This window comes from Cynocephalus volans, chromosome 7 (genome assembly GCF_027409185.1).
Source record: "Cynocephalus volans isolate mCynVol1 chromosome 7, mCynVol1.pri, whole genome shotgun sequence".
NCBI lineage: Eukaryota > Metazoa > Chordata > Mammalia > Dermoptera > Cynocephalidae > Cynocephalus > Cynocephalus volans.
The window spans coordinates 149,964,227-149,990,742 of record NC_084466.1 but is presented as its reverse complement, the minus strand read 5'-3'; positions in this window follow the sequence as shown (position 1 = coordinate 149,990,742).

Genomic DNA, 26,516 nt, shown 5'->3' with positions numbered 1-26,516 from the left:
CCGTCCAGCCTTTTGTTTTTAACCTTTTTGCATCATTCCTTTCCAACGTCTTTCATTCAAAACTTGAACTCTTAAGAAACTGAGCCTGAGCTTTTCTTATATCAGTGAATGAGTTTGGCCATTTCCTAGTTCCTAGTTTTGTTTTGCCTCATTCTATCTTATTTTGCATGTGTATGTGTCATTTTGTTGTTGTTGTTGTTGTTGTAATTTTTTTTAGGACTTCAGTGGCTCCTTTTGCTATGTAGGTTGTTTCTTCTCAATCTTATTTACAGTATATTGTTTTCTTTTCTAATATTTTTAAAGTGCTTTTCATCTGCTTTTAGTTCTTTGAGTGGTTCCATTTATACATTTATAAATATGCTATCAGTTGACTTACCAATTTTTTTTTAAGGAATAAGATATATTGAATATAGAGAATTGACAACATATTTCTATAGGGTAATCAAATGAGTCATGATATTTGTATGTGACATTCTTCCAGATGAGTAGATACTGCTATTGATTGCTGAGAAAAAGAAAGTAACAGAAAGACAACAGGACATTTTTCTTAGACGTGCTCATTTTTCAGGATTGATACATAATGCCTTCTTCTCTGAGGGGATCTGGCACGTGTTCTCTGTTGTGTCTCAAATTCATTGCTTTTAGATTTCTCTTCCAGGGACTCGAGGTTGGTGGTAAGCATTTTGCTGTGTTGGTCTGCCTCCTCAAGAACTTTCTCAACTACTCTGGGTTTAGCGTACTCCATTGCTCGCCTGGTGGTGGGTGGGGGTGGAATGGCCAGCCCATGGCTCCCATCTCAGGATCCCAGACAACCAACAGAATAAGCTGCCTGGGGTCCTGAGATGGGGACCACAGTCCAGCCCCACCCCTGCCCACCACCAGGCAAGCAACAAAGCAAGACTTACCAATATTTGATACGACTATTGAAACCTCTTCCTTTCTTTCACCTTTCTGCACAAATATATTCCAAAATTTCATTTGTCATATTGTTATTCTTGTCATGATATTAAGTACATCTTAAAGGTTTATAACATTTACCTTCTGCAGTGATGATATACAACCTTTGTTCCTTCTATATGTAACCATGAGTTCAAGGCTCACCACCAGCCCGGTTGCCACACTGTCCGCATTTATCCATCCTTGCTCGTGCTCTACCTTCAAATGTACTCTGCCCCTTAGAGATCTGGAGAATTCTTTCTTTTTTCTTTTTGCATTTCATTACCTGTATTGGGATATGTCTTAGTATTGGTAAGTCTTCATTTTTTTTCAGCAATATTGCCTTTTCATCAGTAGATTCTTCATCTTAGGGGGAAAAAAACCTTTTTTTCCAATATGTATTTGAATATTCTTTCTGTTCTATTCACTGGATTCTCTGTCAAGGACACCAATTATCCTTGAGTGGGATCATTCTGTGTTAATGTCTTTGTTTTTGTCCTCTGAATTCACTATGATTACCCCAGCCTTTTATTCTAGCCATCTTAATGCGTTTTTAGCCAGGTCTATTCTTTCTTGCAGTTTCATTAATTTTTTTAAAGTTGTTTCTCTCTTATCTATTGTCTGATATCTACTAATACTTTTAATCTCTTCTTTAAGCTCTTGCTTTATTGAATTTATTTAAGATCTTCTTACAGCAAGGCACTTCTTAGAATCACCTCTTACTATTTCATCCCTTCTTTTGTATGGTATGTCCTTCCCTCCACTTATCTTTTCTCTAGTGTTTTCAAAGTTTCCATACCATTTCTTTTCATATTGGTTAATGAATTAACTCACTATGGTTAAGATCTTATATTTCAACATAATGCAAGAGAATCATCCAGGATTTTTTTTTTCTCATCTTTCTGAGACTTGCTTATTTTCCCTTGAGAGCTTTAGTTTGAGGCCTCGATATTTTCAGTCCTTTCCACGTTTTCAGTTTCCTGGGAGAGAAAAGGAGTATGGGAGAGGTCCCCCGGGACAGGGTTGAGTTGTGGCAAGTGAGTGTGCTCCACTCTTCCCTTGTACTTTTATTAGAAATCCTGCCCGTGGGTCCCCCTTCTACGGTGGCACCTCACTCCATCACTGAGGGAGGGGCTCTCAGACTTCAGGGTTCGTTTCCTAATTGAGCGTGGAATATCTGCCTTCCAACAACATAACCAACCCTGTGTCCACTGTCCACACTAGTCCTGCCTTGCCCAGGAGCCATTTCCACTTCCCTCTCGGGACTGGGAGACGAGGGCGGGCGCTGGAAATTAGGTTAAAATGGTGAGTTTGGTTATGGCACAGTCCATGGGGTAGGAGAGACTGTATCTTCCCTCTCACTGTAGGTGTCCACCATTGCGGCCCTGAGGGTTTCTCCCCCAGCCTCCCAAAATTGAGAATGAAGGCAAGGTGCTTTTCCTTCACCTCTCTGGGGCCCTTGCTACGCTGGCTCCTGTGGTCACTTGACCCATGGTTCTTTGTCCAGTAGGGTGACCTGAAGCATAGCAGCAGATGACTGAGGCTGAGTCTACCCCATGGTGACACCTGGCTACTTCGCCCCTCCTTCTGAGTTTCTTCTGAGTTTGGTTTCTGCAGCAGCCACTGTGATAGGCAGCCCGCCCAGCTCCTGCCTCCAGCAGCCAATGGTAGGGGTCCTTCCACATATCCCCACCACTGTCTGCTGGCTGCTGACCCCACACACCCTTCTGTTTACAGGATGAGAGACACCCCATATCCTCAGCTTACTTCCCAAGCAGAGAGTGGTGACATGATTATTCTTCACAAAGATGCCAGGGCAATTTGTCCTAAATGTAAATCAGATTAAGTTACTCCCTTACCTAAATCACTCCGGGGGCATTTCCCACGGCATCTTGAATAAAACCCAAAGGCCTGATCATGGCCCACAAGCAGTCCATGGTATAGCTCTTCCTTCTCCCCACATCATCTGTGCCTCTTGAAGGGGATCAGGATATGCCACCCCAAAATATGCCACTTTGGTATAAGGATCATTCTGAGCTGAAGGCATTTAAGAATCAATAGATGCAGGAAGCATTCTCTTACCTCCCCTTCTCTGTCTAAAAACAGGGTGTACATTTCCCTTTGTAAAGGTATCTCCGTCTCCCATACCAGGAATAGGAAAGTGACTATCACTAGAGACAGAGGTCAGCACTGAGATGAATCTGCACAAACAAAACTTCTTAAAATAACCCTTATCTCCCCTTAGTTTCCCCCCATATATTTCCTAGTCACTTTCCCACCATTTATTGTCCCTAAAAACCCAAACCCCCTTTCCTTTGTTAAGATGGTATATGGTCTCCTGAGTCCACCTGTTTCTTTGAGTTTCACTTCTTTTCTGTAAACATCTCCCACACAAGGTATTACTAAAATTTGAATTTCTCTAGTTCAGTTTAATGGGGAGAGAGATCTGTAGAAAAAGTCCCACTGCAATATACATGGTAAAACAGAGATGTCTTTTGGTTATTTAATATGTATCTAGTAAATTTATAGCTGAAGAAATGTATGCCCTTTTCACTTATACAATAATAAAAATAAAATTTGTATTTCTCTTCTCTTGTTAACCTGTCTTTGGTTAGTTAAATTTGCAGGCCCCAGCCACCAAACTGAAGAGGGCAGAAGAAAAATGCTCCCTCCCACACTCTCTCTGCCTTGCGTACTCTAACTCAGCCGCACCTGGAATGCATTGAGCTCTTCTTGTCTCTTGCACAAGTCCTTCCCTTTACTAACAGCCCCTTAAACCCTGTTTCTGCGTATCTCATCTCCAGGTTTCAGCTTAAATACCATAGCAAGGTCTCTGCTGACCTCCGTCTCAGCACAGTCTGTTTCCTCAGCACTTCTCAATATATGTGGCTGTCAGCTGTTGTCCCATTAGGATGCAGCTTCCAAGGGCAGGGAGCAGGTCTGACATGCTGGACACCAAATCGCCCCAGCACCCAGCTCAGCCCTGGGTACACAGCAGGACCTCAGAAACATCTGTGCATGGGCCGGCCCGTGGCTCACTCGGTAGAGTGCGGTGCTGATAACACCAAGGCCACGGGTTCGGATCCTATATAGGGATGGCCGGTTTGCTCACTGGCTGAGCGTGGTGCTGACAACACCAAGCCAAGGGTTGAGATCCCCTTACCGGTCATCTTTTAAAAAAAAAAAAAAAAAAAAAAAGAAACATCTGTGCATGGATAAATGCACTGCCCTAAATAAATGATTCAGGTCAGGTCAGAGTCCCGCCCACTCCCCAGGATTCTTTTTGATGGTTCTTCCAGTTCCCCATCTAAGGACCCAAGCTGCAGTTTCACAAACTCAAAACTTCACCAGCCTGTATCTGTAAATCGGGAGACGTTTCTCCTAAGAAAAGGGGGTGAGGGCAACCTGCTTCCTCTTCCTCAACCTAGACCACCTCCCAGGGCCAGAAATTGCCCACACCGTCTACCAAGACCATTTTCACCTCCTATAAATGACTGGCACAACATGTTTTAGAGAATCTGAACATTGCCACCTAAATCCCTTCCTCGTGTAACTTTTCGGAGAAACTCAGAAACAAATATTACAACATTTTAAAGAGAGTTGGCATTTGTTGCCACCTGAGGATACATAAAGTGAATTAATTATTTAGCTGTTTTCTGTAAAGTAGCTCAGTAATACCTTTGAGGCGTCTGTGTTTAATTCTTCTAAAGGATTAGCAGTCAACCTAATTTCTCCTTTTCATATTTTACTTTTTTTTCCTTCTATGTTTACTCCATTAAAGTCTATAACAGCATAAAAGATGAAAGAATGCATCCAACTGTTGTAAAATGCTAATTTCACCAAGCCTGTGGTGGCTGTTCAAGGTGATTTCTCCTTTAATGAGGAAATAACTTAGTGAGTTTCTGACTCCCAATGTAAACTATTCAGTGTTCAGTTCACATCCTTGCTAATTTATGTGTTAATTTGACCAAGAGCAGTTTACATTGCAAGCCTACAAAACCTACATTTCCTTCATTGCTGGCCACAACAAAAAAACAACTTGCACGTAAATCAAGCATCTATTCCTTCTGAAAGGCAGAGAGTAGTAATCATAGGGTGATGGGAACTGTGAATTGGTAGCAACCCCATGTGCACTGTCACCATGGGAAGCAGGAATGAGAGGATAGAAAGAAATTTATGATAGTGGCAAAAATAGGTAGAATGCATTGTTTGCATCGTGGTTGAACTCCAGAACAGGGAGCAATAGTGGCCACCCCAAGTTGGAGATGTGGTAACGTGGCCTCGAGAACTGCAGTGGAACCCAAAGGGATTCCCAGTCCCTCCGTGAGGCCCAGCTCTACCACTGATCTCTGTCTTCCTACTTTGGGGAGAATATTTGTAATTATTATTAGGGTAATCAGAATGGGTCTTGGCAAGCAAAAAGTCCCAGCCAGTCCATTGGTCCTGTGAGATATTGGGTGCAGAAAATGATACCCCAAAATATGGCACTTTGGCATGCTGAGTGCTTTGAATTAAAGAAAATTGAAAGATCTCACAAACAAGCCTCAGAACCAAGGTCTCTCTCTGACCTTACACCACCTCCCTGCCCTCAGTTTCTCTGATCCTCTTTCTTTTCTATTATTTTTATTTTACTTCTCAAAATACATTGTACTTGATTTTCATGCCCCTTTACCCGTTCCTCTCCACCCCTCCCCCACCCCCACCCCCACCTCCTATCTGTGCACCTGACTTAAATAGTTCAAGGAATTTTTGTGGTTATTCTGTCTTCTTCCCCCCACCCCATCCTTTATTTGTTTGTGTTTATTTATTTATAGCTCCCAAAAATAAGTGAGAACATGTGGTATTTCCCTTTCTGTGCCTGACTTGTTTCACTCAATATAATTTTCTCTAGGTCCATCCATGTTGTTGCAAATGGTAGTATTTCATTCTTTTTTATAGCAAAGTATATACATCTGACAAAGGATTAATATCCAGAATATGCAAAGAACTCTTTTCTGAAGTACTGAGAGGGACTCTCCTTGGAATTGTGTTATCTGATTGAGAAAACTTCATTTTTTTTAATGCAATTGTCTTAAAACCCCTTCACTAATAATCTCTAACTAGGAAAGGTTAACCACCAAAGAAAAGACTAAAAGTCTCTATGCCCAGGACACCACACCCAGACAGACTTTTCATCCATTCTGAAGCAGCTCTTCAGAACAGATTACCTGAGACTTTATCTGCGTAATAAGACAACTTTTGTTCATAGTGAAGTCCCGCCCTCACCTTCCCGCCACCTTCCCCAGAGCTCAGAAGAGCTTTGTCCCAGGCCATTGTTCTTTTGACTCATTTATTTCCCCTGAAAACCATTTACTCCTATATCCCTCATCTTTCCTTCCCTCTGAAGAAGGGCACATAAACATCTGGACCTCATTAGGTTATTATGTATCCATATTCCTGTGATTTTCCCCCATGCACATTAAATAGGTTTTGCTTGCCTTTCTCTCATTAATCTGCCTTTTGTCAATTCCTTTTCAGCAAACCTTCCCTCCACTTCTACAGAGGAGATCAGGTGGCAGGTATGGCCAACTCACCAATACTGGGGAGGAAAAACAACTCAAATGCAGACACAGCCGGGGCGCTGCAGTGTGTCTCTGCAGGGAAAGGAAATCATACTTCTGTTGTCATCTTGGAGGACAGCGTTCATCACGCATTCAACTAGTAGTGGGCAGCACTGCAGCAGGTACGCGAGCACCAGGGCCACATGTATGACCACATGACAGCCCCAGCCCCGTGCTGCTGGGAGCACAGTAGTGACCAATGCAGAGTCCCTGCCCTCATAACGCTAACACCCTAATGGGGCTCACAGGTAATAAACAAGAAAACAAACAAATAAATCACAAATGCTACTCATCAGATTGTGATCAGTGCCGGGGAGAAGCTAACTCAGGGCAAATGTTCATGGAGGTGTATTGGGGTTCTGTTGCTGCTGAAACAAATTGCCATGAACTTAGCCACTTAGAGAAACACAAATTTGTTCTCTTACGTTTCTGGAGGGCAGAAGTCTGAAAATCCAGATGTTGGCAGGGCTGTGTTCTCTCCAGAGGCTCCATTTCCATATGCTTTTCTGACTTCTACAGGCTGACTCTTCCTTGTCTTGTGGCCCCATCCTCCACCTTCAAAGCCAGCTGTGCAGCATCTTCTAATCTCTGTCTATTGCCTTTCTGACCATCCCTGCCTCCCTCTTGTAAGGACTGTGACTGCATCAGCCCACCCAAATAATTCAGGATAATCTCCCCACCTCAAGATCCTTAATTTAATTATAACTGCAAGGTCCCTTTTTGCCGTTCATGTAAGGTAAATACAGGTCCGGGGATTAGGGTGTGGTCATTTTGACAAATCCTTATGCTTCTATCACACATGGTTGGGACGACCACAGGAGGGCGTAGAGGTGGAGGATTTGAAGTAGCGTCTGAGGCAGCAGAGCTTGGTGTATTCAAGAGCACAGACTCTTGTGAATAGAGTTTGGGTAAGGGAGAGAGGGTGCAAGACGTGGCCAGACAGGTGGAAGGGGCCATGGTGAGTTGTTTGGATTTTACTCTACATTTGATAGGAAACTGTCCAAGGATTTTAAGCAGAGGAGTCATAAGATTTAACTAATGTATTTCAGAGATCAAGATCACTCTGGCTGCTCTGTGTAGAAGGGGCTACATTGGAGCAACAGTGGAAACAGAGAAAGAGTGAGAGGCCATCACAATATTGCAGGACAGAGGAGGCTTAGACTGGGGTGGCAGTGATGAAGGTGGCAGGAACCTGATGGGTTTGGGATACAGACTGAGAAGACCCTGAGCAATGATGTGGGCATAAGTAGCTGACTTAGGAGGTAGACCCTAAGAAGCAGGTGAGAGCATGGGAAAGGGAAAAGGGGAAGGGAAGAAAGTCAACCAAAATGTGTCAGCCTCTCTGGACATCTGGGCCTCAGGCCAGCTGGGGACTCTCAGTGGCAGAACCGCTCCATGAAGAGAAAGGCTCTGGAGTGTTGTCCACTACCTCCCCTGTAGATGGAGGGTTGCCCTAGGGGGTAACTTCCAGGCCCTTCCAGATCACCCCACACCGTGACCAGAGAACATCCTTGGGCAGAGAGCCAGGAAACTGGCTTATGAGGACTGTCCCTGGTAACCTTCAGGGTGGGGTGAGGGGAATGGGTGGGACACCCACAGCACTTGTTACGTTCAGAACTTCATGTCTTCAGGAAGAGCTTGGCTGGTGCCAGGTGGGGTGGCAGCCTCAGAGAGCAGCAGGCCCAGTTCTGATGTGACCATGGGGAGGCCAACAGAAGGACACAGAGGAGTCAGAGAAGGGAAGGACACAGAGGAGTCAGAGAAGGGAAGGACACAGAGGAGTCAGGGAAGGGAAGGACACAGAGGAGTCAGGGAAGGGAAGGACGCAGAGGAGTCAGAGGGGAAGGACGCAGAGGAGTCAGAGGAGGGAAGGACACAGAGGAGTCACAGAAGGGAAGGACACAGAGGAGTCAGAGGGGAAGGACACAGAGGAGTCAGAGGGGAAGGACACAGAGGAGTCAAAATGGTAGACTTGAGAAGATGTGGCCGTTCTATCTTATCGGCACGCTAAGAAAGGAGGTCATCGGCTAAAAAAGTAGACAGGAGAAAGGTTGAAATTTTGAGGAAAGTGAAGGTGTGAAAACATCATCAAGAAGTATGGGAAAGTGAATTTACCAAGAAAACATAGCATGGGTTGGCGCCCGTCATAGTTGTGTGTCTTCTCCAGCCACATTCAGGTGCTCTATCAGCCTGCAGGTGTCTGGTTTAATCAGGGCTGGGATATTGTCAGGTGTGTGTGAAGAGGCAGGGAGCGGGTCCCGGGACGTAAGGTCTGTGCTCTGACATCAGGAGGAATCCAGGATTTGTGCACCCTGAAGCTTAAACACTTTTAGGGTGCCCTGTTTAAGAAGAAGTTTACAAAATCACAAATAGAAAACTAACTATGAAAGTTAATATTTATTTAGAATGAGATGATAGATCATAACAAACCACAAATTTTAAAACTCAATACATAGCACCACCCTCACTAAATCCAGAAAAATAACATGTTTTTTTTTAACTGACTAGCACAACTTTATATGATATTTTATTATTTTTTTTTATTTTTATTTTTTTTGTCTATCCATATGCCAAGAACTTTGCTATTTTCTATAAAGAGAACGGAAAAATATTTCGGGACTCCCTCTAAACAGGTTGATTTTTTGTTTTTGTTTTGTTTTTAATTTTATTTTGTCAATATACAATGTGTTTGATTATTGTGGCCCATTACCAAAAGCTCCCTCCCACCTCCCTGTCCCCCATCCCTCCCAACAACCTCATATCTGTTCATTTGTCGTATCAACTTCAAGGAATTGTGATTTTTGTGTCTTCTTCCCTCCCTGCCCCCACATTTATTCGTGTACTTATTTTTAGCTCCCACAAATAAGTGAGAACGTGATATTTCTCTTTCTGTGCCCGACGCGTTTCACTTAACATAATTCTCTCAAGGTCCATCCATGTTGTTGCAAATGGCAGTATTTCATTCTTTTTTATAGCTGAGTAGTATTCCATTGTGTAGATGTACCACATTTTCCGTATCCACTCATCTAATGATGGACATTTGGGCTGGTTCCAACTCTTGGCTATTGTAAAGAGTGCTGCGATGAACATTGGAGAACAGGTATACCTTCGACTTGATGATTTCCATTCCTCTGGGTATATTCCCAACAGTGGGATAGCTGGGTCATATGGTAGATCTATCTGCAATTGTTCGAGAAAACTCCATACAATTTTCCATAGAGTCTGCACCATTTTGCAGTCCCACCAACAGTGTATGAGAGTTCCTTTTTCTCTGCAACCTTGCCAGCATTTATCATTTACATTCTTTTGGATATTAGCCATTCTAACTGCGGTGAGATGGTATTTCAGTGTGGTTTTGATTTGCATTTCCTGAATGCTGAATAATGTTTAGCATTTTTTCATGTGTCTGTTGGCCATCCATATGTCTTCCTTTGAGAAATACCTATTTAGCTCTTTTGCCCATTTTTTAATTGGGTTGCTTGTTTTTTTCTTGTAAAGTTGTTTGAGTTCCTTGTATATTCTGGATATTAATCCTTTGTCAGATGTATATTTTGCAAATATTTTCTCCCATTCTGTTGGTTGTCTTTTAACTCTGTTAATTGTTTCTTTTGCTGTGCAGAAGCTTTTTAGTTTGATATAATCCCATTTGTCTGTTTTTCCTTTGGTTGCCCGTGCTTTTGGGGTCGTATTCATGAAGTCTGTGCCCAGTCCTATTTCCTGAAGTGTTTCTCCTATGTTTTCTTTAAGAAGTTTTATTGTTTCAGGGTGTATATTTAATTCTTTAATCCATTTTGAGTTGATTTTAGTATATGGTGAGAGGTATGGGTCTAGTTTCATTCTCCTGCATATGAATATCCAGTTATCCCAGCACCACTTGCTGACGAGGCAGTCTCTTTCCCAGTGTATAGGCTTGATGCCTTTGTCAAAGATCAGATGGCTGTAGGTGTGTGGGTTGATTTCTGGGTTCTCTATTCTATTTCATTGATCAGTGTGTCTGTTTTTAATTCCAGTACCATGCTGTTTTGGTTATTATAGCTTTGCAGTATAATTTAAAGTCAGGTAGTGTTATGCCTCCAGCCTTATTTTTTGCTCAGAATTGCTTTGGCTATGCGTGGTCTTTTGTTATTCAATCTAAATGTCTGGATAGCTTCTTCCATTTCTGAGAAAGATGTCATTGGAATTTTGATGGGGATTGCATTGAATTTGTATATCACTTTGGGTAGTATGGGCATTTTCACAATGTTGACTCTTCCAATCCAAGAGCATGGGATATCTTTCCATCTTCTTGTATCACCTTTAATTTCTCTCAGCAGTGGTTTGTAGTTCTCATTATAGAGATTTTTCACCTCCTTGGTTAACTCAATTCCTAAGTATTTTTTTTTTTTGGTGGCTATTGTAAATGGGCAAGCTTTCTTGATTTCTCTTTCTGCATGTTCACTATTGGAGAATAGAAATGTTACTGATTTTTGTCTGTTGATTTTGTATCCTGCAACTTTGCTGAAATCATTTATCAACTATGAGAGTTTTTTTGTAGAGACTTTAGGCTGCTCAATATATAGGATTACATCATCTGCAAACAGGGACAATTTGACTTCATCTTTTCCAGTCTGGATGCCCTTTATTTCCTTCTCTTCTCTGATTGCTCTGGCTAGTACTTCCAACACTATGTTGAATAGGAGTGGTGAGAGTGGGCATCCTTGTCTAGTTCCTGTTCTTAAAGGAAAAGTTTCAGCTTTTCCCCATTCAGGATGATACTGGCAGTGGGTTTGGCATATATGGCTTGAATTATGTTGAGATACTTTCCATCTATACCTAACTTGTAGAGAGTCTTTATCATGAACGAGTGTTGAATTTTATCAAATGCTTTTTCAGCATCTAGAGAATTCTACCACTGAACCACCAATGCTCACCTTTTTCAGCATCTATAGAGATGATCATATGGTCCTTACGTTTGATTTTATTGATTTGCATATGTTGAACTGACCTTGCATGCCTGGGATTAATCCCACTTGATCATGGTGTATAATTTTGTGTATGTGTTGCTGTATTCTGTTCGCTAGTATTTTATTGAGGATTTTTGTGTCTATATTCATCAAGGATATTGGCCTGTAGTTTTTTTGTTGTATCTTTACCTGGTTTTGGTATCAGGGTGATGTTTGCCTCATAGAATGAGTTTGGGAGAATTGCCTCTGTTTCAATCTTTTGGAATAGTTTGTAGAGAATTGAACATTCCTCTTTGAATGTTTGGTAGAATTCTGTGAATCCATCTGGTCCTGGGCTTTTCTTTGTTGGGAGCCTTCTGATAACAGCTTCAATCTCTTATTGTTATTGCTCTGTTCAGATTTTCTACATCATCTTGGCTCAGTTTTGGTAGTTTGTATGTGTCCAGAAATTTATCCATTTCCTCCAGATTTTCAAATTTGTTGGCATATATTTGTTTATTCTAGTCTCCAAGATTCCTTGTATTTCAGAGGTATCAGTTGTAATATCACCTTTTTCATTTCTAATTTTTGTTATTTGGATCTTCTCTCTCCTTTTTTTGGTTAACCATGCTAATGGTTTGTCAATTTTATTTATCTTTTCAAAACACCAACTTTTTGATTCATTGATCTTTTGTATCATTTTCTGGGTTTCAATTTCATTAAGTTCTGCTCTGATCTTAATGATTTCTTTCTATCTGCTAACTTTGGGTTTGGATTGTTCTTGTTTTTCTAGTTCTTTAAGGTAAACTGTTAGGTTGTTCACTTCCCCTCTTGCCATTATTCTGAAGTAAGTAAGTAACGTGATAAATTTCCCTCTTAGTACTGCTTCTGCAGTATCCCACAAGTTTGGGTATAATGTATCATTGTTTTCATTAGTTTCAAGAAATTTTTTGATTTCCTGCTTGATTTCTTCTTGGACCCATATATCATTAAGTAGAATGCTGTTTAATTTCCATGTGTTTGTATAGTTTCCAGAATTTCATTTGTTTTTGATTTCTAATTTTAATCCATTGTGGTCTGAAAAAATACATGGGATAGTTCCAATTTTTTTGAATTTGTTGAGACTTGATTTGTGACCTAACATGTGACCTATCCTGGAGAATGAGCCATGTGCTGATGAGAAGAATGAATATTCTGAGGTTGTTGGATGGAATGTTCCATAGATATCTGCCATGTCCAATTGGTCTAGAGTGTTATTTAGATCTTGTGTTTCTCTGCTGGTTCTTTGCCTAGATGATCTGTCCAATATTGACAGTGGATTATTCAGGTCCCCTGCTATTATGGTATTAGTGCCTATTTCCTTCTTTAGGTCTAATAGAGTTTGCTTTATAAATCTGGCTGCTCCAACATTGGGTGCATATATATTTATGATTGTCATGTCTTCTTGGTGGATGAATCCTTTTATCATTATGTAGTGGCCCTCATTATCTCTTTTTATGGTTTTTAGTTTAAAGTCTATTTTGTCAGATATAAGAATAGCTACTCCAGCTTGTTTTTCATTTCTTTTTGCATGGTAAATCTTTTTCCATCCTTTCACTCTTACTCTCTGTGAGTCTTTATAGGTGAGATGGGTCTCTTTAAGGCAGCATATAGTTGGGTCCTCCTTTTTGATCCAGTCAGCCAGTCTGTGTCTTTTGATTGGAGAATTTAATCCTTTTACATTAAGAGATGTTATTGAGAAGTGTTGGTTTACTCCTAGCATTTTATTGATTTTTTGTTTGGATGTCTTAAGTGTCTTTTGTTCCTTTCTTTCTGATTTACTGTTTGTCTTCTGTATTTGTTGGTTTCTTGGGTTGTAGATAAACTTTTTTTTTTGTCTTCATTGTTGGCATTTTTATTTTACTAGAGGGTTTTGATTTTTCTTGAGTTTTTATGGCAGTAGTAGTTATTTTTCAAGTACCAACACCAGTACTTTCTTAAGAACTTCTTGTAAGGGTGGTTGTGTGGTACTGAACTCCCACAATTTTGTTTGTCTGAGGAATATACTATTTGCCCTTCATTTCAGAAGGACAGCCTTGTGGGCTGGCAATCTCTGTCTTTTAGTATTTTGAATATATCATCCCATTTTTTTCTGGCTTTTAGGGTTTGTAACGAAAAGTCTGATGTTAGTCTGATTTGGGCTCTCCTATAGGTGATTTGACACTTCTCTCCTGCAGCTTTTAAGATTCTCTCTTTGTCTTTGAGTTTTGCCAATTTGTCTATAACATGTCTTGGAGAAGACCTTTTTGGGTTGAATACATTTGGAGATCTTTGAGTTTCCTGCATCTGATCTGTGTCTTTTCCTATACCTGGGAAGTTTCCTGCCACTATTTTGTTGAATATGTTTTTCAATGCAATCTCCTTTTTCCTCCCCTTCTGGAATACCCATGACTTGGATATTTGAGTGCTTAAGGTTATCTGATATCTCTTAGATTTTCTTCAATGTTTTTAATTTTTTCTTTTTTTTTTTTTTTTTTCTTGTCTGCCTGTGTTATTTTAAACAGCCCATCTTCAAGGTCAGAAGTTCTCTCTTCTACTTCTGCAAGCCTGCTGGTTAAATGCTGTTGTGTTTATTTCGTTGAATGAATTCTTCAGCTTGGCAAGCTCTGCTACATTATTTTTTAAGGCATTGATTTCCTTGTACATTTTTTCTTTCAGGTCCTGTATACTTTTCCTCGTTTCATCATGTTGTCTAGCTGAGTTTTCTTGTATCTCATTTAGTTTTCTTAGAATTATCACTCGAAATTCCTTGTCAGACATTTCTAGGGCTTCTTGTTCTATAGGATCTAGAGTTTGAGAGTTATTACCCTTTGGTGGTGTACTTTCTTGATTTTTCATATTTCTGGTATCTTTCCATTGATGTTCAGTCATTGTGGCAAGGGATTTCATGGTCCACTATTTTGACACTATTGTCTGGCTAGGATTCTGCTGGAGCTGCCAATTTGGCATAGCTGCCTCAGTGTTTGCTTGGTCGCCCGCTTGCACCTCTGGTGCATGGTCGCCTCAGGTCTTGGGCCTCTCTGGGGAGGCGTCTCTCTGGTCAGTGAGCACTCAGCCAGGCTGGGGATGGGGTCCAGTGGTGGCAAGGTCTACCTGCTCAGTTACACACTAGCGCCACAGAGGCCTTGATTGATATTTGTTTGTTTTGATGGTTGGGCCAAATGAAACATATGACTTCATACAGATATACTTACTATTTTTAATTCTGCTACAGGTTTTATGCTACAAATACAGAAATTTTGACAAATTATTTTGCACATGATGCCCATAAAAATACATTTCATAATTGTAAATGTTCATAATTGTACTATATTCATAATTGTAAATGTTGCATTATCAAGGATGTTCTTTCAGGCAAGGCATCTATGGGAAATACTCACAGCCTCAGTTCTGGATTCATACGTTTCAAAGCTTGGTTCTCCTTCACTACCCATATGCTTCCTGTGCTGGGCATTGTAGGACATGCTCATAACAATAGGACCTCAGCCCTCTCGTCATGATGACAGGTGAGTAAGCACTTTAGGCAGCAGGAGTATTATTGAAAGCCATTTCCACACAAGGACAGCTAGCAATATATAACTACACATAGATAGATGTTATCTCCCTAAACCCAAACTGGATGCATTGCAATTCAACTCCCCCTTAGCCACATTGCAAAACTTCCTGTGGCCACACCAACCCCACCCACCAAAAGGGGACATGTAAGAGGGGAAGGTTTAAGGAGAAAGAGTAATTTTAACTGCCTGTGGTATAATAACTCAACATAGGTAAATTTTATAATAGCGTATGACCTTGTGAAAATATTTTGGGACTCTCTCAGGGCCTTGGAAGAGGCCCCCTCAAGTGGTCACCCCAAAGCCTAAGTAGCATTAGCTAGCTACACAGTCACACACCTCTGTAGGACATATTGTAGTGACGGGTCATGTCATCTCTAAGTTGAGAAGTATGAACATAAGAGGCATTGGGCAGTATGGTGGTTAATTTTGTGTGTCAACTTGGCTGGGCTAAGGGCTGCCCAGACAACTGATAAAACATTATTTCTGGGCATGTCTGTGAGAGTGTTTCTGGAAAAGATTGGCATTTAAATGGGTAGACTGAGCAAAGAAGATCACCCATACCAGTGTGAGCGGGCATCATCCAATCCACTCAGGGCCCAAATAGAGCAAAAAGACAGAAGAGCAAATACTCCCTCCTTGAGCTGGAACTTCCATCGTCTCCTACTCCCAGACACTGGAGCTCCTGGTTCTCATCCTTTGGACTCTGAACTTATACCAGCATGCCCCCCTCAACTCTGGTTCTCAGGCCTTTGGCCTTGGAGTGAGAGTTATAACATTGGCGACCCTAGTTCTCGGGCCTTCTGACTCAAACTAGCTTGCAGATAGCATGTTGTAGGACTTCCCTGGTTCTCTGGATTGCAGATGGCATATTGTCAGACTTCTTGGCCTCCATAATTGCATGAGCCAATTCCCATAATAAATCCTCCCTTAGATATCTATATATGTCCTACTGGTTCTGTTTCTCTGGAGAACTCTAATACAGGCAGTAAAAAGGTAGCAAAGTAAATAGATAGAAGGTGTGGATTGTGTTAAAAATTGTTGAAGAGGGTGGCACTGGAGTCAAAGCCCTGGAAATATGGACAATGTTGGTCACAGGCTGAGATACTTGAATTTGAGACTTTAGATTTAGTAAACTTTCAATAGAAACAAGAACTAGAGCATAGTCAAAGGATTCATGGGGCTTACACCATAGGGAAGTAATGATCATAAGACACAAGGGGGCAGAGGAATTAAAAAGCCAGCCATTGGAGGAATTCCAGAGACATGCTGTCTAGTGTCATAGCCATAGGCCACATGTGGCTATTCACATGTAAAATAATTAAATATGGCTAGTACTACTATTAGACAGTGCAGATATAGAACATTCCCATCATTGTAGAACAGTGTAGACCAATTCTATTGGACAGTGGTGCTCTAGAAGATACTGAAATCATTAAGAATTATGACCAAAGTGTTTGGGTATAAAGAAAATAAGGAACCAGGCTACTGTCCATGCCTCAGTTTCCCTGTCTTCAAAATGAGGATAATAAAAATACTTACCTTATAGGATTGTTGTGAAGATAAGTTAATATAAGCAAGCACTTAGAACAGTGCATGGCACATAGGAAACACTATTCATGTGTTAGCTGTGATGATTATGTGCTAAAACCTGGAAACCTGTTGAGATGAACCAGAATCAGAAGATTATTGTAGCAATGATGGGCAGCAGGTAATAGAGCTTGAGGATTGGTTTGCAGGAAGCTGGGATGTTGAAGGGGGGAAGGCAGAGTCAGCAATGGGAGCAGAGAAGACACTTAATCCATTTCTGGGCTCTTAAAAACATGGTAGGAAAATATGAAAAACAGCCCACTCTTGAGAGGATTGTAGGGGAAGCTGAATACTGAGGGCACAGCCTAATTTCTGCTGGTGTAAGAATGTGAGAGGAACATTCAGATAAGAGGTTGTGCTATATTAGATTTTGCTGATGGTAGTCCCAGTGATCCAAACGGCCCAACAGAAAAACTAGAAGGCAGGAAAGACAGGGAACTGGATCAAACAGCAGTCACACCAGGATGAGAGTCAGAGTCACCTGGAGACCTGCACTCCTGGTGGTGTCTGAGTACACAGGGGTGACACATGACAGGTAAGTAAGGCCTGATGCTCTCCTGGGGGAGGTGGGCACTCGCTGGTATTCACAGCCTCCTTCTCAGGTCACTCAGGAAGTTTCCAGTGGTATGTTTGGCAGTGTGTTAGTCAGGGTTCTCCAGAGAAACAGAACAAATAGGGTATATACAGATATATAAGAGAATATTTATCACGGGCATTGGCTCATGCTACTACAGAGTTTGAGAAGTCCCATGTTCTGACATTTGCAAGCTGGAGAACCCAGAAAGCCAGTGATGTAATTCAGCCTGGGTTTGAAGGCCTGAGAACCAAGGAAGCCCAGAATCCAAAGGGCAAAAACCAGGTGGGAAGAAATGATGTCCAAGGGAATGAGAAAATGATGTCCCAGCTCAAGCAGAGAGAGGGAATTTGTCCTTCCTCTGCCTTTTTGTTTTATTCCAGCTCTCAGTGGATTGAATGATGCCCACCCACATTGATGAGGATGGATCTTCTTTACTCAGTCTACAATTCAAGTGCTAATGTCTTCAAAAGACATCCTCATAGACACACACCCAGAAATAATGTTTTACCAGCTATCTGAGCAGCCCTTAGCCCAATCAAGTTCATACATATAATTAACCATCACAGGCAGTAACAAAGCCAGAGAAGTGGAGCTCCAGGTGAGTTAATATTAAAAATCAGTGATCCTTTAGTTTTAATTCACCCATTCACCTACATCTCTCTCCATCTATCCAACCACCATCCAACTGTCTACCCTTCCACCTGTCAGTTCATCCATCCACCTAATACCTACCAACGTATCCATCCATTTAAAGCCTTCTTAGGCACTTGATAAGTATAAGACATATAGTCTTTCAGTGTTTCATTTAGACAACTGAAGCCTTCAATTTCTCTTTACAAGGATGGATTTTAAGCATGTAAATCCCATGTCTCATTTACAATTTCATTGTCAAGTCTGCAATTTAAGCCATTTTTCTCCCCATATAGGCCCCTTCTCCTCCACACTATTTGTGTGGCTTGTGCATGACTAATTAATTTCCCTAATCATAAGCCTTCTTCCAACACTGTCAGTGTTAAGCAAGAACACATCATAAGCACTATGGTGTCATTTCCTAAAACGTAATAAGGAAACATAGCTAAGGGTTTATAATTTTACCAACAGTAGAAACATTTGCCTAGGGAGAGATGGATAAATGAAATCCAGTTCAGTTGCTAATAGGAAAAGCAAAGAAAACACAAACACAAATGCATAAGTAGAGGAAAGGATTGTTGGAAATATGTGCCGAGCCTGTTTGTGCTGTCTCCAGAATAGTGTTTTGAAGAAGGATAGTAATAATAGCTGATGTTTATGAAGGTCTTACTGAGTGCTAGGGTCTTTGCATGAATTACTTTGTTAATTATCACTGCATTAAAAGGTAGATTTAGCCATTACCCCACCTTGCAGATAGGGAAACCGAGGCTTTGTTCAATGTTGCAGCCAAGTGTAGGCAGTGGGGCTGGATCTGCAGCTTGGCAGCCTGACTGCAGAGCAAAAGCTCTACCCCAACTCTCTACCCCTTTGAACTGAGAATTGAGGCTTAATAAAAGGCCAGGAATAAAGTAAAAATAGCAAAGCCTGGGAGCCTGGGAGCCAAAGGCTCCAGGTGCTAGTCTCAGTCCTGCTGTTGCCTAATTTGTGGCCTAGGATAAGCTACTTTACCCTTTTGGTCTTCATAAAATGTTAAGGCTGGACTAGATGATCTCCCATGTCTCTTCCAGCCCCAAAGCTTGAGATACCTGCACTGCTACATTGCTGTCTCTGGAATCCATTATGGCATTAAGCCACAGTTGCTGCAAAGTTATCTAAGCAATTAGAGTTAACCAAAGTAAGGACTGCGGAGGGAAATATCAGCACACCAATGATGAAACAGTCTAGGCAGTTCCGTGCCTGGTGAAATCTCAGAGAAGATCCTAACAATCAGAAACTGGCACCACAGCCCCTTGATACCACTGCTTGGAAGACCTGCAAACTCCACTGCATCCTTTACAAGTAACAATTCATAAGGAGGCGTGTAACGAGTATCCAGCACAAACAATATGACTGAGTCATTGACTCCTCCATTGCCAGACATGTGCTGGGCACCTACTGCGTACCCAGGAAGGAACCAAGTGCCAGAGATGCCAGATGACTGGAACACAGAGACAGGAAACAGACATGCAAACACCCAACCTAGGAAACTATGACACGACCTGTATTACACATATGCACAAAACATTTTAAGGGTAGAGACCAGGAGCCCTTAGTCCATGTCCTCTCCAGTTCCATTAGCTTCCTTCAGTTCCTCAAGTTTGCCAACTCCTTCCTTCTGCTTTCCCAGAGTCCGAAATGCTCTTCCCCTTGCCCTAAGGATGGAAGGCTTCTTCTCATCCTCCAAGGGTCAGATTACAAGTCACCCCTTCCAAGAGGCCCCCTCTGATTTATGAGTTCCTCTGCTGCCTTAGCATCTGGTTATCTTTATATTACTTATCACTATTTTAAATCATTTGTGTTTATTTACTTTTTTTTTAATATCCTCACTGAACACTAAGTTCCAGGAGGGCAGGAGCTGGGTTTTCTATACTAACCGTGTATCTTCAGGGCCCTAGCAAGTACCTTCTATGTAATTGCAAACATTTTCTGAATGAATAGATGTCTGGACAGGGCAGGGAAGCCTTCCCAGGAGAGACAACTAAGGGAAGAGCAAGGTTCCCCCAGGTATGCACTGAGGACAGAACTGTTCAGAGACCAGCATGTGCAAAGGCACTGGGGTAAGATCAAGAAGGGTGACTTCAGGAAACTGCCTGATGAGGACCGAAGGACTTGTCTTCCTCTCAGTGCCTAAACCTTGGAAGTGTCTGCCCTTCCATCTCTCTTCATTGGGATAAAGTTGAATCAGAGAGCAGACAAAACTGCTCAGTCTAAAATAAAATAAGGCTAATAAAAACAAGGAAATGATGCGAGTTACAGCTTATCGGATGCATAAGGGGTGGGGGACCTCCTGGTTGATGAAATTGCACATGAAAATGAATCAAAATTTCTTTCCAGACTGTTCCACTAAAAGGCATACACTATACTTGTCTTGATATAATTTCCTAAAAGAACCAGCAGACAGTCATTATCACATTAGTTTAATTTATACTTGCTAATAAGCCCATTGTGTCTTTCTCATCACCAGTAAGATTAACTCCAGATAGCTCGGCCCTGGTAAGGAAAGTCAAGCGTGTCCAGGTTTGCAGGAGTGCCTGTCTGCCCTCTCATCAGCCCCGGGTATCAAGTGCCTTCTTCCTGTCTCATCCTGTCTGTATTCATAAGGAGGAAAGGATGAGCTTCTAAGTCTGCACATAGGACTTCCCCTGAGTCTCAGAGCATCACAGAAACATGGTTAGTGACATCTTCCAGCCTCTTCTCAAAGGCAGATGCTACATCTCCATGTTACACATTTGCATGGGCATGTAGTCTGGGGCTTCTAGTTTTGAGAGGGGAAATTAACCAGTGCTAAATGCAAGGATGCCATGTCACGTTCAGATTAATTCCAAACATGCTCATCACAGGGCAGGTGCCACAGTGCATACAGCAAAGGAATTAATGATCATTAGACACCCTCCTTGTCGAGTGGAATTGGAGAAGTGGTAATTACTTAAAATGTATGCCTCAAGCAAAACAAATGAGCACATCTCTCAATAGAAAGAGCCCCCACATCTAAGCATTAGCCACTCTGTGGATTTTCAGTGGATGCCAGCTCTGTTCCTAAAGGAAAGCCTCTCATGGAACTAAGGCTGGAGAGTATAGTAAGAATTAGGTTTATGGTGGACTGTCTAGGGAAACTATAGCATCATATCCCATAGATTTACTGTTATAAAACCTAGGCAGGTAGGATCCAATCAAGATGGCGGAACAGACGGTCTGCAGCATCACTCTCTCCCGCAAATCAACCAAATTTACAACTATAAAAATGTAACATCAGCCAAGCTGGGGCCGCTGGAGCTCAGGGGAAGAGGAGGAGAGACCTACAGAGTTCATGAAGGTGGGAGAAGCCACGATGAGAGAAAGAAAAAGTTGCTCTGAGCATTTCGGGCCACGGCTGCTTTAAGGCTTGAGCTGCTGAGCACATGGAGCAGGAGCTGGCAGAGCCACAGCTGTGCCTTTCAGATGGAGTAACTTGGAGGCAGCAGGAAAGAAGAGGGCCTTGGCAGCCCCCAGGACAGCAAGACCACTAATAGGGTTCCCGTGGACCCAAGCAGGAGCGAGGAGCCAGAACAGCTGAAAAAAGGGAGCCACTCAGAGGCCGGTGAGTCATTGCAAGGGACCGGCGCAGGGCCCGTCCCATGGGAAGTGTTTGCAGCACAGGCAGTAGAGGAGATGAGACCACCAGGGGAACACTGGGACACAGCAAGGAGAGCTGATCTGTCCCCCAATCAGCACAGGACCACTCAGAGGAGACCGGTCAGGAATGCAGAATTGCATGGGGTGCAGTTTGAGGAAAAAACTCAGGCCCAGATCAGAGTTTCTACAAAACACAGATCCACCAGGTCTCTAGAGAGCCAGAAGTACCTATAAGAGCAACCATTAAACCCTGAGCTGCACAAAAAGCCTTCCCTAGGGAAAGAGCAGCAAAGCAGCAATTTAGCTCAACCACACAGCTCAAGTACTGGTTCTCACAGGAAGGTCTCCCATGTTAGAAGCAAAGGACAAAAAATTAGTTCCAGCCCAGGCACACCACCAGCACCTTGGGGCCTGCCTGGGAACTGGAGGCTTGGAGCCGGACACCAGACCCCACTCCCACATCCAGGCACACTGTGCCAGTGCCTCAGGGCCAACCTGGGGACCTGAAGCATGGAGAAGGGGACTGGACACCCCCTCCCACAACCAGGCACACCATGCCAGCACCTTGGAGCCTGCCCAGGGACCCAGGACATGGAGAAGGGGACTGGACCCCTCTTCCACAACCAGGCACATGGCGCCAGCACCTTGGGGTCTGCCCAGGGACCAGAGGCGTGGAAAAGGGAACCAAACACACCCCACAATCAGGTATACCGCCAGTACCAAGGAGCATGCCAAAAACAGCACCTTCACGTGGGTGGCCCACCACAGCCACCACAATAACCATGGCTGCCACGAAAGCAGCTAGACACCACAGCCACCACGCAGATGGTCCGCTAACCACTGGAGTGCATTCACACAAGAAGAGTCACCAGCAGAGACAAAGAAAAGAAGAGGAGTCTCTTTCCACAAAACCCATTTCAGAGTGACAGAAGAAGCATCTGCTCTACGATAATATTGGGGACCAGATCACATCTCTCAGAATTGGACAGATCATCTAGGCAACAAAATAATGATTCTTTCAGAAGGAGAGAAGAAATCTAGGGCAATTAGAGGGGGGAGAGGGAGAGGTTGGACAAGGGGCATAAAGAATAATTACGATTTGTAACAATATATATGCTAGTAGTATTCATTTAATCAACATATTTCAATGTTTAACCCCAAAAATATGTATAATCGATTTTGATTCAATAAATAAATTTTTAAAAATTTAAAAAATAAATTAAAAAAATAAAACAGGCAAATTTATATTTGAAATATCTATTGATTGAGTACAATGAGAGTTTTTGTATAAGTGTCTTGGTCGGTTTGGGCTGCTATAACAAAACTCCATAGACTGGGTGGCTTAAACAACAAACATTTATTTCTTACAGTTCTGGAAGCTGGGAAACCCAAGATCAAGGAGCCAGTAGATTCAGCGTCTGCCGAGAGCCCTCTTTCTGGTATGTAGATGGGCACCTTCTCACTGTGTTCTCACGTGGTGGAGAGAAAGAGCTCTTCTCTCTTTTCCTCTTCTTATAAGGGCATTAATCCCATGATGGGGACTTCACCCTTATGGCTTCATATAAACCTAATCACCTGCCAAAGGCCCCACCTCCAAATACTATCCCATTGAGGATTAGGGCCACAACATATGGGGGAGGGGGGCGAGGAGATGGCACATTCAGTCCTCAGTGACAAGCAATAAAACGTTTTTGTCCCCTTATCAAACTCAGCTTTGAAATCTACTGTTTAAGAGATTTTTCTCCTCACCTAATACTTTAATTTTTAAAGTTATCAATGCTTCTCCAAAGGGAAGTTAAACATTTGAATCAATTAAAAACTTCTTAGTAATCAAGTATTTAAACAACTCCCTGCCCTGTGGTTTTGAAGTAGTGTCTGTCTCATGTCTCTCAGGGCCACTTGACAATGGGAAATACTCAAAAAGCTCCTGGGGACAGCCACCAACAACCGCTCTACGCAAGTTACAACCATTTTCCTTGAATTTCCAGGAAACTGTGGGGTTTATCTCCTGTTGGGTTGTGATTTACTTTAACAAACAACAACCTGAACTAAACAGCTCAGGCCCAAGGAATTTCTTGTTTTCTACTAAGAAGGCAGTTGGGGACATCAGGAGCCATCTCTATTGTCATAATTGTCACTGGTTAGAAAGAATGACACCTGGACTGCACCTCACAATGCTCTAATGCAAACAGCTCCACTGAGTTTCTGCAAAGTCCAAACACATTGAGGAACTGGAATGTTTCCTTCAGGAAATTATTTTGCTAACATCAGTGATTTGCAGGCATTAAATCTACTCGTACAACAGATAATTGTTCAAAGACACAAGTATCTCTGTCTCTGGCAAGTAATTCAGTGTAGGATGCTCTTATCTATTAAAATCACTATATAAAATGAAGATGATTATAATTTGGCCTATGAAAATGAAATGGACTGTGTCTTCCATAAACCGGGACCCTGGGCCAGCGTGTTTTGCTCATTCCAGGACGTAACTGCATCCTTCAGCCTGTCCCCCGTCACACATTACTATGGCCCCTTTCTGCAGGCCTGGTTTCCTGCCCTGGGTTCAGAACTGCTGTGCATAGGCCTGGGCTACAAATGCCAGAAAGTGTGTGCAAGGGAGCTTCCACCAGCTGCCCTCCTCCCACATGATATTATTTTAAGAGAGGCAATGCATGCACAGGGAGGGAAAAGAAAACCCCAACTATGTAGAGAAGGTTTAAAATAAAAAAGGACCATTCGATGTGCCCTCACTGTCAGTCCTTTGCAAAGATAACCACTGCCAAGGTTTCTTGCACATTCTTCCAGTAGTAAAATATTAATGAGTATAACTGCCCATATTTGCATATGCTTTTAAAATATTCAGTTAGGGTTATGTTACATATATACATATATACCATTCTTGATTTTTCCCTTAATGTGTGTTGAAGATCATTTCATATCACATACATCTCTATTTTATGAATTTTTTTTATTGTGGTGAAATATACATAAGAAAATTTACCATTTTAACCACTTTAAGTGTATGATTCAGTGGCATTAAGTACATCCACAGTGTTGTCTAACCATCACCTGTATCCATTTTCAGAACTTTCTCATCATCCCAAGCAGAAGCTCTGTACCCATTAAGCAATAAATCTCCATTTTCCACTCCCTTTAGCTCCTGGTAACCTCTTTCTACTTTGTCTCTACAAATTTGCCTATTTCGGGTACCTCATATAAATGGAATCACACAGTATGTGTCCATCTGTGTCTGGCTTATTTCACTTAGCACAAGGTTCATCCATGGTATAGCACTTATCAGAACTTCATAACTTTTTAAGACTGGATAATAATTGTATGGAAACATCACGTTTTGTTTATTCATTCATCTGTTGTTTCCATCTTTTGGCTATCGTCAACAATGCTCTAGGTGTACAAGGTGTACAAGTACCTGCTGAGTCCCTGCTTTTAATTATATTGGGTATATGCCTATGAGTGGAATTGCTGGGTCATATGGTAATCCCATGTTTAAATTTTTGAGGAACTGCCACGCTGTTTTCCACAGTGACCGTACCAGTTTACATTCCCAGCAGCAACGAGCAGGGGTTTCAGTTTCTACACTGTCACCATGGCTTGCTGGTTTTAATAGCCATTCTAGTGGGTGTGAAGTGGTATCTCATTATGGTTTTGATTTGCATTTCTCTAATGGCTAATGATGAGCATATTTTCATGTACTTACTACCATTTGATTATCTTCTTTGGAGAAACATCTGAGTTATTTGCCCATTTTCAAATTGGATTGTTTGCTGTTTTTTGTTCAATTGTAGATATTTAAAGTAAACTTTAAAAAAAACATAAATTATATATATTTGTGGGGTACAGAATTGAATGTTAATACATGTGTACAATATGTGGTAATCAAGTCAGTACAATTACAATCAATCTTTGTGACCCTTAGCTAATTTCTCGCTAATCCCCCTCCTCCCCTTTTCCCCCCTTTAATAACCACAGTTCTGTTCTTTTTTTCTTTTTAAGTTCAATGTATTCTTGTGATTGTTTCTTTCATTCTATCTCTTTCTTTTAGCTCCCACTAATGAGTAGAACATGCAGTATTTCTCTTTCTGGGCCTGGCTTATTTCACTTAACATGCTTTTCTCTAAGTTCATCCATATTGCTGCAAATAGCAGAACTTCATTCTTTTTTATGGTGATATAGTATTCCGTTCAGTATATATACCACATTTTCCTTATCCAGTCATCTGTCAGTGGATATTTATGTTGATTCCAACTCCTGGCTACAGTAATACAGCTGTGATAAATATGGGAGTGCAGGTATCCCTTTGTCATGATGATTTCCACTCCTTCGCATATACACCCAGCAGTGGAATTGCTGGATCACATGGCAGTTCTCTCTAGTTGTTTAAGGAAACTCCATACTGTTTTCCATGATGTCTGCACTAACTTACAGTCCCACCACAAGTGTAGGAAGCCTCCCCTTCTCCACATCCTCACCAGCATTTGTTATTCTGTCTTTTTGATAACAGCCAGTCTAACTGGGGTGAGATGATATCTCAGTGTGGTTTTGATTTGCAGTTCCCTGATGATTAGCGATGTTGAGCAGTTTTTCATGTCTGTTGGCCATGCACATATCTTCACTTGAGAAGTGTCTATTCAGCTCCTTTGCCCATTTTTTAATTGGGTTACCTGTTTTCTTATTGTTGAGTTGTAAGTAAAATTCTTTTATGGGAGTACTAAATATGTATATAAAGGTCGAAAATCATCAGTGTAGAACTTGACAAATATTCAAAGTAGTTTTTTTTTTTTTTTTTTTCAAGATGGCGGTGGCTGCGGCGGCTGGCGCGGAGTAGCTGAGGTGGAAAAGGTGGCCACTGGGCCTCAGGCAGCCGGGAATCTTGTGGACCTTCCTCTTGCCATCTCTTAAGGGAGGACCACAGCTGCTGGCCAGTCGTGGGGGGTGACCGCCACTTTGCCCCCGGCAGGAGAGGCTGCCTCATTTACAGACAACAGCTTTGAAGTGT